We start from the raw sequence: 13,726 nt of genomic DNA on the forward strand, positions 1-13,726 counted from the left end.
TGAAACCTGAAGAGGTTAAGTGGATCCAATATATAGCAAACAGCAGTGATTTAGTTCTAACCTAGGCCTCCTGATGCCAGCTAATGAAAGATAATGTACAAGCTTTCCACATTATCAGACCACCCTAACATTATCCCGGCATAGTTATCCCAAATTTTGCATCCCAAATTTATTTATCACAGTTGATGTTGATATTAGTTAGCTAAAAATACTTATCTGCTCATTTACTAGATAGATTTTATTCCCTGAAGGCTATTGATGTCAAGATTAACTGGCTAATGCTGATATTCGCAACTATTCTTTCTGCACAGTGCCACTATATAGACATATCTAAGGAAGGTATGTGGTGTAGTGGGAAAAGCATAGGACTAGGAATCAGGAGACCTAGGTCCTAGCTTTGCTTTGTCATTAGCTTGTATGACTTTGGACAAACTACTTCTTTTCTCAGGGCCCCAGTTTTCTTAATCTCAAAATGGTAGGATTAGACTGGATAATTTCTAAAATTTCTTCCAGCTCTCACATTCCATGATTCTACTTGAATTTTGGCTAAATGTTTACTAGGACTTCTCTCTACTTGTGTACATCTTAAATGCTTATTGCAGCTCATGAGCTCTAATCTATTAATGGTTTTTCAAGGGATGATGATTATACTTCTTCAGAAGAATAAAATGGCATATTTTACAAAGAAAGACAAAAACAAAGCACATGCCCATCAATTGGAGAATGACTAAAAATACCATGGTGCATGAATATAATGTAAGATTATATGTAAAGGAAAGAATGTAATGTAAATAGTATAACAAATGATGCTTGACCAAGACAAATACAGAAAAGCACAGAAAGACACTTAAACTGACACAATGTGAAATAAACAGAACTGGAAAAACAATATGCAAAAATAACTGCAACAATGCAGATGGAAAAATAATGACCACAAAACAATGAAAATTGAACGTGACAAAATTATAAACCACAAATTTGACCCCAGAGAATAGATATGAAAAGACATCTCTCTTGATCCTTTGAAGAAGTGAGACAAGGGGGGAGGGGGGAAGCCTGAAGCCTCCAGGTCCTCTAGGTCCTCAAGTGCAACCATTTGACTTTAGATTCAGGCAAAGGGACACACTTGAGGAACTAGAGGGTCACATGTGACCTTGAAGCTGTAGGCTCCCCAACCCTGGTCAGGGTATGGAACGTTGCATATAGTATCATTTTTTTTTATGTGCTGATTAGTTTTGCTGATTTCTTTCTTTTAATCATCTTTTGAAAACACCTTGTTTTTAGTGATGACCCTCTAAGAAGAAGGAGACAAGCTATATATCAAAATGTAGTTGATGTAAAAACAACAGATACTAATAAAGATCTATTGAAAATAAAAGATGCCAAAGATATGCAAACATTAGGAATTAGTTCTGGGTTAATCGAAGGGCTCCATTCTCTACTTTTTCAAAATATTAACTCTTTAAATTTTTGATAATCAGTTGAGGATTGTGTGTGTGTTGAGAATAAAAAGACCACTAAGATATTCCAAGGGCATTTCAAGAGAAATCTTTCCTTTGGCTTGTGTTTAGAATGATCACAAATTGGGAATTTCTAGCATGAGACCAGATGATGATTTGTCTAACATTAACCAGGAGATGGCATTGCTAAGTCCTCTTGCTATCACCTATTTTCTGAGTAGAAAGAATCCTATCTAAGGCAGTGCTTATAAATGTAAAATGAAGAATGGGGGCAATTGTCCTCATAATTCAATATAGTACAATTTTTAAAATATTTATTAAGAACATACTATGTGCCCAGGTCTAGGTGCTAGGAGTTTAATGTCAGAGAAACAAAAGAGTAGAAGACAGAGTTCCTACCCTCGGGGAACTGATGGTCTTTTTGGGGAGAAATAACATTTTTTTCTATTTAAAAAAAATCTGAACTTAATAAATATAAGCTAAAATGAGTATTGTTTCTATATACTGTACATTAGAACAGAGAGGTTTGTACATGAAACCATGACTCTATTAGCTTTCTTTTCTTTTTATGTATGTAATAAATTCAACATATAACTTTCAAAGCTATTCTACTTGTGGGAGAAATTATTTAGACATATAAAACAATATTTCAAAGATGAGGTTTCTATCTATTATGAGTTCCCATGCCCTCAAAAAACCGTCAGTGGCCCCCTACTACATTTACTGTAGGATGGAATGAAAAATCCTTACCCTGGAAGTTAAGGTCCTCCATAATCTAGATACTGTGTTTCTTTCTAGCCATATTTCTTATACTCCTCTTGACATGCCTGTCATCCCAGTCAAACTAACCCACTAGTTGTTTCCAAGAAAGAACTTTTCATCTTTCATCTTTACAGCTTTGCACAAATAGGACCCCTTGCATGGAATGCACAGTACTTTTGTCTCTTGAAATGCCTGCTTTTAAGATACAGCTAAGACACTTCATTTCAAGAGTCCTTTCCCCAGTGATTATCTCTCTCCTTTTGAAATCATTTTATGCTGTTTTGTATATGCCTCATATTTACTTATGTGTGTACATGTGGTATGCTCCTAAGATTAATGACATTCCTGGAAGGCAGGGACTGGTTGACTGTTTCATATTTGTCATTGTATCCCCAACTCCCAGAGCCTTGAATACAGTAGGTCTTTAATAAATGTTTGTTGAATTGAATAAAATAATTTATGTAAATTACTTTGCAAAACTCAAAGCATTTTATAAATTCTGGCTATTATTAATACAAGCAATAATAACAATTCTTGGGCGCTTGTTCATGGCTGATACCTTGACTGTTCTTTCCAACACATCAATGTGTTTCTTAGTAGCGTGTGAGGGGAAGGAGATCACCTGAGAACTCCTAGTCGTGTGTTGTCTTTTGAATCAGATTTCATCTTGTAGGGCAGATTGTCAACCCCTAGGGCAGAGGTTGGGTCTCCTCTTGAACTTGGAGGAGGCCAAGTTGTTCTGTCAGCACTTAGTCAATCATAAATAATGAGAATCAGATCATAGGACTGATTAACTGTGGTATCTCTACCAAAGGAGCTCCAAGCCCTCAAACAGGTATACAGGCCTGTTGCTGCTTGTGATTTTCCCGGGAGGCAAAGATTGGCAAAGAGTTTAATCCTGGTTTGACAGGTGGAGAAGGCAGAGACCTGAAGAGTAAGAAATAAAGGAAGTTGAAGGAATCCCTTCCCTGGGAAACTCTAAACTCACAGACATACGATAAGATAGAACTGCAACAGCTCTTGAAGATCATCTAATATATTCATCCTCCTCATCTTACAAAGTAAGAAACTGAGTCCTAGAAAGGTGAAGTGATTTGTCAAAGTGGCAGGGCAAGGATTCATACTCACATCCTCTGACTCAGCTGTTATCCTGCCTAAACAATTGGTACAGCTTCTCCGCTAGTTGCAATGCCAACTCCCTAAACACGGAGAGACACTTTTAACACGTCATTTTGGAGGAATTGGGTTATTATTGGCATGGGGAACCTCACATAGAGGGGGAAAATGGAGATTCTCTGTACTATACCTCAGAGGTTGCCTAGCCCTGGACAAAGGGTATCAATAATGACAAATAAGCAAATATATTCCATGGTGAAAATAATTTATGTTGACATGGGATTATATAGTACAAGTTAGTAACTGTAATTTTCATATCATCCAATAGTTCAAAACATCTGTTAGTTCATGTGTGGATTCTCCTTCCACCATCATAGACTGAGAGAGTTTATGGCCAAAAAATTATTAGTGATGGTGATATTCTAGTGTTGAGCCTTTGTGAATTTAGCAAAATTGGTTTTCAGATGATAGATACATGATTCAACTCATTTAAAAAGCTTTTATTAAGTTCCTACCAGGTATGGTACTAAGGGTTTGGGTTTTAAAGGTAAAGATAAGAAGCAGTCCTAGACTTCAAGAACATTGCATTATCCTGGGAACTGGAGGGTACATATAATGGGCAGACAAGGAAATGCCCAGTAACTTGAGGAGGAAGAAGAGCTGGAAATACAAAGGGGATTAGAGAAGGTTTCCTCCAGAAGGTAGCATATGGGATGACACTTGAAGGGAGCAAAGAATTCTAAGATGTGAAGAAAAAGGGGAATGTTTTTGAGACATGCAGTACAACCAATGTAAAGGCATGGAAATAGGAGATTGAATTCCATTTGGGGAATAGGCCAGTTTGACTGAAAATAGAGTCCATAAAGGGAATAATGTAAAATAAATCTGAAAAGCTGGGCTGGAATCAAATTGCTAATGATTTTAAATGCCAGACAAGGAGATTTTATCTTAGAGGCAATAGGAACCCCCTGAAAACATGAGCAGGGGATTAACAGGGCCAGACCTATGAGTTAAGAAGTTTATTTTGGATATTGTGTGGAGCACTGATGTGAAAGAAAAGCGCCTGGAAGCAGGGAGACCAATTAGGAGGTGATCTTAATAGTTGAGGTGAGAGTTAATAGGGGCCAGAACTAGGGTGCTATCTATTTTAAGTGGAGAGAAAGAAATGAATATATTTTGGAAGCAGAATTAACAAGATTTTGTGAGTGACTGGATAGGGCATGGAAGGTAGGATAGGGTCAGAGAAAATGAAAAGCCAGGGATGACTCAGGTTGATATGTGGACAATGGAAGGATGATGATGTCCTCAACAGAAATAGGGTACTTTGGAGGAACGTCAGGTTTAGGTACTTTAAGAGGGCAGGATATGGATGATGGTGCAGCAAAGCCCTTTCCTGGGCCCATATTCAAAGCCTTTCTACTTTGGTAATACTAACTAAAGATTTTTCTCGGCTGGAATAGTCTTAAACAACCAATAGTGATCTCTAACTAATAATAAGGGATCATGGCAGATGGAATTTGTCCACATATATGCATATATTTGGAGATATATATATATATATATATATATATATATATATATATACACATACATGTATATATGTACATATAGATGTATATATATTTGAAATATGTATATATTTTAATTATATATATGTATATATATACATATATATATATACATATATATATAAAATTATATTTCTAGAGCACTGTGTTGTGTTCATCCTTCGTTTTCGAAGAGGACCATGACATCAGAGAAATGATGACATGATTTGCACTTGACTTTATTTTGAAGGATGGAAGGCTATGCAAGGTCACGGGCCTCACTTTCTCCTCCTGAGCCATCTGGATCCAGTGACCAGATATTCATCAGGATGACTGGAGATGGTTCAGGATGCAATGGGAGATCTTGGCCTTTTAGGCTAAGGCCTTTTCAGGTACTCACTTAAAGTGAGGTAATGCCCATTCAGTGAATAAGCCTCTTTAAAAGGCAGATAGCCCCTTTAATAGAAAAGAGAAAATAAATAGGTCAATCACTTTGAGAGGGGCAGGAGCCTGTTGTTTTGAAGAGAACCTGTTACTATTGACATTCACTCTAAGCCAGGAGGGTCCAGCTGTCTCTGGAGAATGATTTTATACAAAGGGTGAGGAAAAGGGTATAGTGACTACGAATGGGTTGTAGCATGTAACAAGGAACTTTGAAAAAGAGATAAAGTAAGGGATGCCAATAGGGAAATACGTGAATGAAAAGGAAGATGGATTGTTCATTTCACCAGAGTGTGGGACAACCTTAGGTGCTTCACTAGTATCCTTGAGATATCAGGAAAAATTGAGGAAGGCCCTGGTATATTGGGTGGGTACCATGTGGTAAACTTTGAGGAAGATATGAACAACAGTAACACAGGATGGGTTGTAATTTGCATGCCTGGAAGGAATATATAAATTGATGAGATCATGGAAACATTTTAGGGCTGAGCACATGCATATGTATGTATATTTTTATGTACATATATACCATTCACTAAAATCTGATGCTTCATCATGACCAAGGTCAAAGAGGCTTGGTATCAGATTGGCTGTGAGAGGATTAATTTTTTCATCCTCTTTAAGTTCCTCTCTTGGAGATTACCTGCTACCTCAGCAGATTTCAAAATTAGAAGGGATATGTGTGGTCATCTGTACCAGAAAAAGAGTGCTCACTATAGTAACTTAACAAGAGATCATCCAGCCTTTCTTTAGAGAATTCTGTTAAGAGGAAGTTCACCAAGTTCAGAGGCAACCCATTCTACTTTTGGACAGATTTGATTTTTATGAGGTGTTTTTTTTCCCCTTATATTAAATATAAACCTGTTCTTTTTCAAGTTTCACTCATTTCTGCTTGTTCTGTCCTCTCTCAGTGGGATGGGTAAATAGAATCTCTCTTTCAAACCATGGGCCTTTAAGTATTTTAAAACAGTTATCATGTGCTCCCTGAGCCAATCTGAGAGAAATGATTATTTCTCTCTTGTATTTGATAATTGTTGAATTAAGAGGACCAAGGTTTTCCCCCTTTTCCACTTCCTCATCCAGAAACCAACCAGCGTGAGAAATCTTGCTCAAAGATTTACCCAGCCAGAAAGCTAAGATCTAATCAGAGACAGTAAAGAAATTCTAAATTAAGTGAATGGGTGGATTCCTGCTCATTGTGTTTACTCCAGACATGTCTTAGAAATGTGGCTCCTCCCTTTTGTCAAACAGTGATATGGAAATGGATAAGTCTCTTTGACCAAGATTTGGGTGCTTGATGTCACTTACCTCAAGACCCTCTTTGGAATAAGTCCACCCCTTATTTTAATATTCATTCTTTCATTAATTGTTTACCAGTCAAAGTTGATTGTCACTCTCAATAACAACCACTTTACCAATGGCATATAAATTGTAAGCCCACCTCTATGATTTATTTTTGGCATTCAAAAGTGTCACTGACCCCTTCATTAATAAAATGATTAATCACCAGAAACTCTGCCTCTCAAACTTTTTAAACATCACAAGGCCATATACTTCCATTTCTTTTAACTTATTCTTATATAGTATGAACCAGAAGTCCTTCTCCATCTTGGGTACCTTGCTCTGGACACTCTCCACCTTAGAAGACTTGAAGTCTACATCAGGAGAGGAATGATCAACACTAATGAAATCATAGTTCCTGAAGCATTTAAGTCAGTATAATTAATGATAATAATAATAAGTGTGGCTAATGCTATATAGCACTTTAAGGTTTGCAAAGGGCTTTTCATGTATGTTTCCATTTGATCCTTAAAACAAATATGTATTTATAGCAACTGCAATTCTCCTCATTTTACAAACGAGAGAACAAAAATTACTTGTCTGTGGTCCATGGCATTTGAACACAGATCTTTCTTACTCCAAGCTCAGAACAAGTCTATTCTGCCTCTCACATTATGCACAGAGGTGTGCCTTCATATAAATAAAATTATATAATGGAATCATTTTAAAACCAGCATCTTTTGCCATTTGGGTCTCATTTGGGTCTTACTTGTTCAGTGGGGAAAAGATTTTATCTTCCTGAAGGTAGGATGGGAAATTAAGTTGGACATTAGGATATCTTGAGTCTCTTACAGCTTTAAGACCTTTAATTTTATGATGTCTGATGGAAATAACAAAAATGATAAAGACTTAAAAGAATGCAAAGTCCATCTATTGTTTTCTATCCTGATAAATTATTGTGTGACATGTCAATCCTTCAAAGCTTGTTGTGAATCAAAGATAGATTTTACATTTCAAAGTTCTAGGGTTCTCTGATATTGTAATCTCCAGTCTCCTCCAGGAAGTCTTTTTGGGGAGCCTATGGTCAATATTCTTCTGTGTAGGCAACTTCTCAATGCTTCTGAAATAATGCACTGAGTGCAAATAAAATTACTTGGTCACACCTGGGAGGGAAAACCATCCAAACAGTTCAAGAGGTAGAATTGGGTGGATCTTTCTTTTTGAGGAGGAGGATGGATAGAAATGATCTCCTTGACTCCCTTCCTAGTGGTTTTCCAACCTCATTTCCAAGTTCTACTTCTAACTTTGATTCGTGCTTTTCACCTACCTCTTTGTAGACTGGCTTTAAACTACAGTGACAACATCATCCCCAGGGAATAGTGGATGAGCATCTTAGTGGAGAATGATAAACCTGACTAATCTCCACAGGGGCTAGAATAGAATGTCTGGACCTCGGTTTCTTGGTTTGCAAAATGCAAGGGTTGAAGAAGATGACTGTGAGTTCCCTTCCAGCTTAAAATCTACGATCATTTAATTACCTCCCTTCTTCACTTGATTATGTGTGCCTTGGTGCTCTTTTCAGGGGTACAGAACTATAATCCAACATAGGTAGACACTTCCAGTGCCATTGTGGAAGGAGACATAGTGACTTGCATTCAGCCTGGGATGTAAATAATTGGGAGGACAATCTTACTGGAGAATAAGTTTTGAATGTTCAGGGTACAAGTCACCAAATGCCAAAAGAGGTCTGTGCTAATGGGAGTTTAAGGGGATTAGAGAGAAAGGGGTGCAGAAGAGATGGTAAATATAAACTTTGCCCATATTTTTCTACTAGTTGGCCCTTTATTGTGAGATAAAGGTATGGTAGGTAAAAATGAGTGTCATGTACAAAGTGGTTGCTTGTCCTTACAGAGTGACAATGAAGCAGACTTTCCCTGAGGAATCAGGAAGTTTGTCTATCCATCCATATAGAAGGAGGTTAGTACAGGGGAAGAGACTTAGACTGGGTGTTGGGAGGCCCAGGTTCTAGGCCCAGGTCTACAACTAAAAAGCAAAAGTGACAGTGTTATGTAGACTCTGCTTTCTGGAAAGAAATGGTCCTCCTGGGATTGTTACCTGGAGAAAATGGCTGAACACTTATCCAGCAAAGTCCATCACTGAACTGGCTTGGAAATCTCCAGAAACATGGTTGACTTTCCTTTTCTCTTCTTCTGTTGAACACAAAGCTAATTAATAACAGTGGAGAGTTGTCACTCTTTTCATTAGGGACTCTGAAACCCAAATCAGAAGTAATTAGAAAGAAGCATTCTTTCTTCTGAAATGCTCCTTTCTGGGGCTGATCTGAAGCCCTCTCCCCACATAACCAAGTTATGTTGTTTTTTAATGGGCAGTTATGTGGTGCAATGGATAGAGTTCTAGGACCTGAGTCAGGAAGACCTCATTTCAAATCTGGCCTCAGACACTTACTACCTGTGTGACCCTAGGTAAATCACTTAACCTTTCTTACCTCAGTTTTCTCATCTATACAATGATCTGGAGAACGAAATGGCAAACCACTCCAGTATCATCTCTGCTAAGAAAATCTCAAAGAAGGTATGCTGTATCTCAATTTTAACCCTTCTCTTGTTCAACAGGCAAATGTCTGGCAGGACCCCATTTCTCTACTAGATAATGAGTTTGGGTGAAATAGAGGACTTATGTAAGCAAGAGCTACTTTGGGCGAGTCACCTCCCTCTCTAGGTCTTTGTTTCCCCATCTGTAAGATTAAGGATTTGGACTAGACTGTCCCTAAAGTCCCTTCCATCTCTATCATTCTGTCATCCTGTGATTCTTCAACTAATGTATTCATTGTTAAAATATAGTAGAATATTAGAGCTGGAGAGAGAACCTTGAATTCCTGTAGTTTCAGGAAAAGGAACAATCCAGGGCTTATAAGAAGGACATTGAAAATGGGCCCTACTTTTACACCTTGTTGAAACATCAGCCTTACTCTCTCTGCTGTTTTTTGGCTTACAATCAAATCTGTCAACTATTGACCTACCTGGCTTGGGTGCCTAAGGGTACTTTGTTTAGGGGTAAGTTGTCAATGTTAGTAGAGGGGTATTCTGTGAAATTCCCAGTACTTAAAACCATAAATTTAGAACTTTAGGGAACATTTAATCCAAACCCCTCACTTTAAGGGAACAAAAATTCAGAGAAACCTAATGTAACTTACCCAAGTACACTTAACAAGTAACATTTAGGGGGAGGAGCCAAGATGGTGGAGTAGAAAGACACACATACAGATGCTGCCCCCACACAGCCCATAAAACACCTGTAGAGAGGGACTCTCAACAAATTTTGGAGCAGAAGAAGTAGAGAACAACAAAGTAGAGGAGATTTACAGCCCAGGGTGACCTGAAAGACCCACAGGAAACATTAGTTGCACCAGATGGGGAGCGGAGCTTAGAGTGCAGAGCCCAGCCCAGCCGTGGCCGCATGCACATGGCTCATGAACAGCCCTCCAGAGTGGAATCTCCAGTTGTGGAATCCCCAGTCCCAGCAGCAGAGGGTCTGCAGATCCCTCAACCCACAGGCACCAAAGGTCAGTGATGGGGTTTGTTCAGCTGGCCAGGAAGGGAGAAGGGCCTTCACATTGGGCAGGCAGCAGGAGTTCTCAGGGCAGCCCCTACAGCAGCCTGAGACCATAGCTGGATCGTAAAAACCCCCAGGGGCACTGAAGAGCTGAGTCTTACCTCAGCCCTGTGTAGACGCCCTGAGGCAGCTGGTCTTTGTCTCACACTGAATGGAGGCCCTGCCTCCTCAGCTTGACTGAATCCCACCCCCCCAGTGCTAGCTTGGTGGAACTGGAGGTTAGGTGCCTGTGGAGAGGAAACGCTGCTAAGATTCTGGGCACAAAAATCCTTCCCTGCACCCAGACCAGTACACACTTGATTGTGCCACCTTGGAGGAACTGATATCTTACAGGTCCCCAGAGTATACCCTACTCTTGACAAAGGACCCAAAAGTCAAGTAACTGGTTGGGACAATGCCCAAAAAAAGGGAAAAAAAATAAGGCTATAAAAGGTTACTTTCTTGGTGAACAGATATCTCCTCCCATCCTTTCAGATGAAGAAGAACAATGCTTATCATCAAGGAAAGACATAAAAGTCAAAGCTTCTATATCCCAAACATTCAAAATAAATATTCAATGGGCTCAGGCCATGGAAGACCTCAAAAAGGATTTTGAAAATCAAGTTAGAGAAGTGGAAGAAAAACTGGGAAGAGAAATGAGATGCAAGAGAAGCATGAAAAGTTGGTCAACACCTTGCTAAAGGAGGCCCAAAAAAATGCTGAAGAAAATAACACCTTGAAAAATAGGCTAACTCAACTGGCAAAAGAGGTTCAAAAAGCCAATGAGGAGAAGAATGCTGTCAAAAGCAGAATTAGCCAAATGGAAAAGGAGGTTCAAAAGCTCACTGAAGAAAAGAGTTCTTTCAAAATTAGAATGGAACAGATGGAGGCTAATGACTTTATGAGAAAATGAAGAAATCACAAAACAAAACCAAAAGAATGAAAAAATAGAAGACAATGTGAAATATCTCATTGGAAAAACAACTGACCTGGAAAATAGATCCAGGAGAGACAATTTAAAAATTATGGGACTACCTGAAAGCCATGATCAAAAAAAGAGCCTAGACATCATCTTTCATGAAATTGTCAAGGAAAACTGCCCTGAGATTCTAGAACCAGAGGGCAAAATAAGTATTGAAAGAATCCACTGATCACCACCTGAAAGAGATCCAAAAAGAGAAACTTCTAGGAACATTGTGGCCAAATTCCAGAGTTCCCAGGTTAAGGAGAAAATATTGCAAGCAGCTAGAAAGAAACAATTCAAGTATTGTGGAAATACAATCAGGATAACACAAGATCTAGCAGCTTCTACATTAAGGGACTGAAGGGCATGGAATATGATATTCCACAAGTGAAAGGAACTAGGACTAAAACCAAGAATCACCTACCCAGCAAAACTGAATATAATACTTCAGGGGGAAAAAATGGTCTTTCAATGAAATAGAGGACTTTCAAGCATTCTTGATGAAAAGACCAGAGGTGAAAAGAAAATTTGACCTTCAAACACAAGAATCAAGAGAAGCATGAAAGGGTAAATAGCAAAGAGAAATCATAAGGGACATACTAAAGTTGAACTGTTTACATTCCTACATGGAAAGACAATATTTGTAATTCTTGAAACTTTTTTCAGTATCTGGGTAGTTGGTGGGATTACATACACACACACACACATACACACACACACACAGAGACAGAGAGAGAGACAGAGAGCACAGGGTGAATTGAATAGGATGGGATCATATCTTAAAAAAATGAAATCAAGCAGTGAGAGAGAAATATACTAGGAGGAGAAATGGAGAAATGGAATGGGGCAGGTTATCTCTCATAAAAGAGGGAAATAAAAGACTTTTCAGTGGAGGAAAAAAGAGGGGAGGTGAGAGAAAAAACATGAAGCTTACTCTCATCACATTTGACTAAAGGAAGGAATAAAATGCACACTCATTTTGGTATGAAAACCTATCTTACAATACATGAAAGTGAGGGAGAAGGGGATCAGCAGAGTAGGGGGGATGATAGAAGGGAGGGCAGTGGGAGGAGGGAGCAATTTGAAGTCAACACTCTTGAGGAGAGACAGGACCAAAAGAGAGAATAGAAGCAATGTGGGGCAGGATAGGATGGAGGGAAATATAGTTAGTCTTACACAACATGACTATTAACGGAAGTCATTTGCAAAACTACACAGATATGGCCTGTATTCATTGCCTGCCTTCCCAAAGGGAATGGGTGGGGAGGGAGGGATGGGGAGAAATTGGAACTCAAAGTTTTAGGAACAACCGTTGAGTATTGTTCTTGCAACTAGGAAATAGAAACACAGATAATGGGGTTTAGAAAGTTATCTTGCCCTATAGGACAAAAGAGAAGATGGGGATAAGGGAAGGGAGGGATGTTAGAAGAGAGGGCAGATTGGTGATAGGGGCAATTAGAATGCTCAGCGTTTTGGGGTGGGGGGAGGGAACAAATGGGGAGAAAATTTGGAACCCAAAATTTTGTGGAAATGAATGTTGAAAAGTTAAATAAATAAATTAATTTAAAAAAAAAAAACACAAAAAAACAAGTAACATTTAATTGTTCAAGGATATCTGTTTTTCCGAAGCTCGTTATCAGGTGAAGAAATTGGTGTCTGGTTTGGGCTGGGATGGTTGTATGTTAAGGGAGACGGAGGGTTAGGGCAGAGATAATGACATACTGATAGTTGGACAGAGAGAGGCGAGGGCTCCAGATTCACCAAAAGAGGGAAAGGAGGAGAAAGAATGTTTCATTCCATTAACTTCTACTTCATGTTTTAGTATCTGGTGGAAAGGTGGCAGCTTTGCACTGACACTTAATTAACTCCATATTCTACAGAGGGAGAAAAAGAGAATTCTAGCCTTGTGTCTGGAGTTTCCCAAGTTCACTTTACGCCTGGCTTCACTGCATAAAAATTCAGGCCTTTTCTCTAAGGAAGGCCCTTCGTTGTTTCCCAGTCTTCCATAGGCCCTATCTCATGAAGAATACCTCCTTGCCCCATCCTTACCTACTTCTGGCCCAGTGGGATCCATTTCTCTGAGTGTCTCCTTCCCTTTTTCCACCTTCATTTCCTCCCAAAGCAACAGCACCTTAAGGTGCCTCTTCTCCTTCTATTCATCTTTTTATCACCAAACACTTGTCCCTCTGTCATCTCCTGCCTGTTGACTCCCTAATTCTCTACCTCCTCACTGGGGTTGCCAAATGTGATTGCATCTGACCATTATGGAATATATCTCCTCTGAAACCTCACTCCCTTTTCCTGGGGCTTTCTTCTGCAACTATATTACAACAAACCTATGTCCCACAATTTCACCTTTTACTTGCCACTTCTCCCCCCAGGGAGAATTCTCCTACAGGGAATTGTCTAGAAGAGTCCCTTATAGATCAAACTATCTTCTGGAAGCGCTAGGTGAGGAAGTCAACAGACTGTTGGACTTGAAGTTAGGGAGCCCTGAGTTCAAATCCAACCTCAAACACTTGCTATGACTCTGGAGAAGTCAT

Source organism: Notamacropus eugenii, chromosome 5 (genome assembly GCF_028372415.1).
Source record: "Notamacropus eugenii isolate mMacEug1 chromosome 5, mMacEug1.pri_v2, whole genome shotgun sequence".
NCBI classification, from domain to species: domain Eukaryota; kingdom Metazoa; phylum Chordata; class Mammalia; order Diprotodontia; family Macropodidae; genus Notamacropus; species Notamacropus eugenii.